At 36.7% G+C, this 4,567-nt stretch overlaps 1 pseudogene; it reads left to right on the top strand.

The window, feature by feature from the left end:
- Positions 1 to 284: 284 nt before the first annotated feature.
- Positions 285 to 2,213, top strand: LOC143668564 (chondroitin sulfate N-acetylgalactosaminyltransferase 2 pseudogene; annotated as a pseudogene).
- Positions 2,214 to 4,567: the final 2,354 nt, after the last annotated feature.

Genomic DNA, 4,567 nt, shown 5'->3' on the forward strand with positions numbered 1-4,567 from the left:
TGCCCAAGAGGACAAAAAGTCATCACCCATATAATGGGCTTTGTCTGATTCTACAGATCAGATTGCTTTTTTTCTGGATAGTAGGACAATATATGAAATATATTTATTGTTTACTTCTATAAGTAGACATGACTGATAAGGAAAGAAATGTTTTAATGTGCAGCACAATTAGTTTTGGTAACTTTTATGCAGATCCTGATTTTGTTTTTATATATGATAACCTTTTACTAAAGGTATGAACAAGCAAAGAACTTACTTCAGTAGGCAAGTACACATTAATAAGAATGCCTAGAAAAGGATCGATTCTTCAGACCCAGACCCACTGGCTGCTGTTGGCCGCACCTTACTCTGTAGTTTGGTATTATTTATGTACTACTGGAATGTGACCCCCAGACTGGTGGGGATGCCTCACCTCTGGGTGTCACTGGGGAGGATTATGGTAAAGAGTATTATGAAGCCCTCCTACAGGAGCAAGGAAAACATTATCACACCAGGGCAACCAGCCTGAAATGCCAAATTGCCCAACGAAAACAAGAATTACAAGAAATGAATGAAAAGATGAGATCTTTCCAAGAGAGAAAGAATGCAGAGGCTAATGGCCTAGGCTTTCAAGGCAACAAAGAACAAGTACCTAATAATCTTTTAGAGTTTCTTCATTCCCACATTGACAATGCTTTGAAGTTAGGATTGGAACCACACTACCGAGTGAGAATGGAGTCATCCCTTTCAAAAGTTTTACCTTAATGAAAGTATTCCGATTACTTGGCATCCTGAGGAAAAGTCAGTTAGAAAAGACAAGCAAGATGAGCTAGTAGAAGTGATTGAAGCTGGCTTACAGGCCATTCATCATCCTGATGAAGATGATGAACAGGGTGGTGAGGATGGACCCCCTTGGAGATAAACTGATATTTTATAAAAATAACTTCATAGAAGGTTATTATCACACCGAGAGAGATAAGGTTATTATCGCACCGAGAGATAAGTATGAACTCTTTTTTAGGAAAGCAGACCTTATGGACTATAGACATGTGTGCTGGGTTGAAAGAATTTTTTACCCTAGAAAAGCCATGTTTTAATCCTAATCAATCTTGTGGGAGCAATGGTTTCTTCTAATCCCTATTCAGTACTATAGGTTGTAAACTTGATTAGGTTATCCCTACAGAGGTATGACTCAATCAATTGTAGGCATTAAACTTGATTAGGTGGAGACATGTCTCTACTCATTCTAGGTGGGTCTTGATTGGTTTACTGGAATCCTTTAAAGGAAGAAGCACTTTTGCAAAAAGCTAGCGAACAACAGGAGAGAAAGCCACGAGATTCTGAGAGAGAAGAAAATGCTGCAGAACAATGAAGCAAGAGTCCACCAGTCAGCAATTTTTGGAGATGAAGAAAGAAAATGCCTCCTGGGGAGCGGTAGAGGAAGCTTGCAGATGACACTGTGTTTGCCATGTGCCTTTCCAGATGAGATAGAAACAATGACCATGTTTGTCATGTGACTTTCCACTTGAGAGAGAAACCCTGAACTTCATCGACCTTCTTGAATCAAGGTATCTCTCCCTGGATGTTTTAGATTGGACATTTCTATATACTTGCTTTAACTGGAACATTTCCACAGCCTGAAAACTATAAATTTGTAACTTATTAATTTCCCCTTTTAAAAAGGCCTTTCCATTTCTGGTATATTGCATTCTGGCAGCTAGCAAACTAGAACAACATATGACCCCCTTCCACCCTTTTGGACCTCTCATGAAATTAAAGAGTGAAATGATTGACATTTCTAAATCAATTATTAATAGCATTGTGCCACCTGCTGAAAGAACTGAAGTATTTCCCCAGCTGATGCAGAACTTCAGGGATGTAGTCATTCAGCAGGACAAGAGGACTCACCTTACAGTAACATATTTTGGTAAAGAAGGACTATCTAAACTCAAGTCTATCCTAGAACCTGTTGCAAAAAGTGTCTAATTTTCAAAGTTATGCACTGGTCTCATTGAATGAAGAATTTAATCATGAGTGAGGACTAAATGTGAGTGCCCAGGCTTGGGACAAGGAAGAGGTCCTGATGTTTTTCTGTGATGTTTATACATATTTCTCAGCCGAATTCCTCAACAAGCTGCCAGCTAATTGTTGAACCAAGTAAAAATGTGTTTTACCCCGGGGTGTTCAGTCTCTATAATCCTGTCAACATTTTATACCAATCAGGATCACACTGAACCAAGAAGAGATAATACAAAACTAAATTAAAAAATATCCCTTACAGACCTTTGAGATATGAGAAATGCGTAGGAAGGGAAACAGAATAAGTAGCAAAAAAATCCAAGTCTTGAGGTTGGTCAGTCAGTATTGTATTTTGGTCTTGTCTTTTACTCATAAAAAATGACAAGCCTTTCTCCTGCTTTCACTGCCCATAATGACCTTGCTGTCAAGACATGTTGACTTGCATAGGTGGAAGAGATGGGGATTCTGCTTGGATAAGCAGGATTCTCTAAGTGACATATGCAAGTCAAACATATTGGGTTCTGTGTGTCAGGGCTTTGTAAGAACAAGCAATTAAGTATTCCTCCCTTCTTGCACCTGTGGCAATGCCAGTTCCACATTCATTAAGCAAGCATCTGTGCCCAGAAGAGGAAGGCCTGTTAATTTTGTATTTGCTAACATGAAAACAAAAGCTCATTTACACATTGTTACAGTAAATTAGAGAAGAATAGATTACCGTTTGAACAAGTTTTAGCTGCTGCTGTTTTTTTTTTTTTTTGGTCTTTTTTTTTTTGGTTTTCCTTTTTTGGTCTTTTATTTTTTTGGTTTTCCTTTTAGGTTTTTTCTTTCCCTAATTCACAGAGAACTTTGTAGATTTAAGCAAGCTATATAGAAGAGAATAGCAATAGTATTTACTTCTGTTGGGATCTCTGAAAGACTGACTAAAGCTATATAATCTCTCCTAAAAAGGTCCAAGTAGACGTAGTTATGTGCATGTGATTTGAATAAATACTTAAGAAATAAGCTATTTTTTGTATGGGCAGGCACTGGGAAGAAATAAGCTGTTTTTAAGGTACTGCAAAAATATAATAACTAATATAAAGTGTAAACTTTCACATCTCTTATGTAATAGTCCAGTATGAGAGGGACACATGGGCTTTATTACAGGTTTCAGTGTTTTGGCTTTTTTGCTATCTCCTAGGTCATGGTTTTCTTTTCCATGATCAAAAGAGGGTCAATGCTATGCCAGTATTTCAAAAAGCAAGAGGAGAAGGAGAGAGCAAGGGTCACAAGCAACTTCATTTGTACAATTTTGAAGCAGTGAGTGCATTATTTTCATTCATATACCATTGATCAATACCTAGTGGCATGCACATGAGTAGCTGAGAAATGAAGCCCATAGCTGGGAAACACCATGCAGCCAATAAGTCAGTGAAGCAAACATTATCATCTGCTACCGAAAGTGATCCCAAATGATCTCTAAGGGTCTAAAAAATGGTGCATCTACCATGTTGACATTAAAGGTGGAGATATTTCATAGAGTCCACAATCAATTAGTGAACTCTAGGTAAGGGAAAATGCCCTCAATGATGTGGGCTGGCCTCATTCAATGAATTGGAAGTCTTAAGAGTGAGAACTGAGGATTCCAGAGATCAGAAGATTTTTGCCTCAAGGCTATATCCTCTACTCTTTCTTGGGTTTCCGGTTTAAGGAATTCAGGCTCAAAACTTCAGTAGCTTTTGTAGCAGAATTTCCAGCTTCTGAACTGCCTTATACAATTTATACTTGCTAGGTCCCAAAATTTTAAGAGCCATTTCCTTAAAATAAATAAATAATGACTGTTTGTTTTGTTTCTCTGGAGAACCCTAACTGATGCACTTCCAACCCCATTGCTTGCAAACATATAAAATCATTATCATAACTTTCACCCAAATATTCTGGAATCAAACTCAGTTGGAGCTTTCTGGTCCAAATAACAGATACACCCAACACAAATTCACTTAAAATTGCAATCTTAAAAATTTAGAGTGCAAAAGTTTAAGTGGAGAACTCTGAGCACAGTAAACTTATATTTAGGGAAATAACAAAAAAGCTTGTTACATTACTTTAGAAAATACCAAATGTTTTTAGACTAAATATATATATATATATATACATATATATATATACACACACAAATACATATATAGTCATATATAAAGATTACATACATACTTTGTTTATATAAGATCATAAGCAACTTAATATTGCATAATTCCTCCAATTTTGAAGCAAAAATTGAGAGAACCAAAGAAACACAAGCAAATATACATAGCCACATAGCATTTTTACTTTCTTCTGATGAATAAATATTTGGAAGTTATCACACCCATAAGTTATTACACCCAATAAGAAAAAAGCTGAATAAATTGAAAATTTAAATCTCTTATTTAAATCCATCAGAGAATTGAAGTCATGGGGCAAACTGCCATCAGGAAAACTGGATTTATAGGGGCTAGAGAGACTCATAGCTTACGAGGAACAGAAATTGCCCAAAGAACCAATAATGAGTACGAATTCTTAAAGAGTGACTAAACGCTGAAGACCGAAG

Source organism: Tamandua tetradactyla, chromosome 24 (genome assembly GCF_023851605.1).
Source record: "Tamandua tetradactyla isolate mTamTet1 chromosome 24, mTamTet1.pri, whole genome shotgun sequence".
Taxonomy (NCBI): Eukaryota; Metazoa; Chordata; class Mammalia; order Pilosa; family Myrmecophagidae; genus Tamandua; species Tamandua tetradactyla.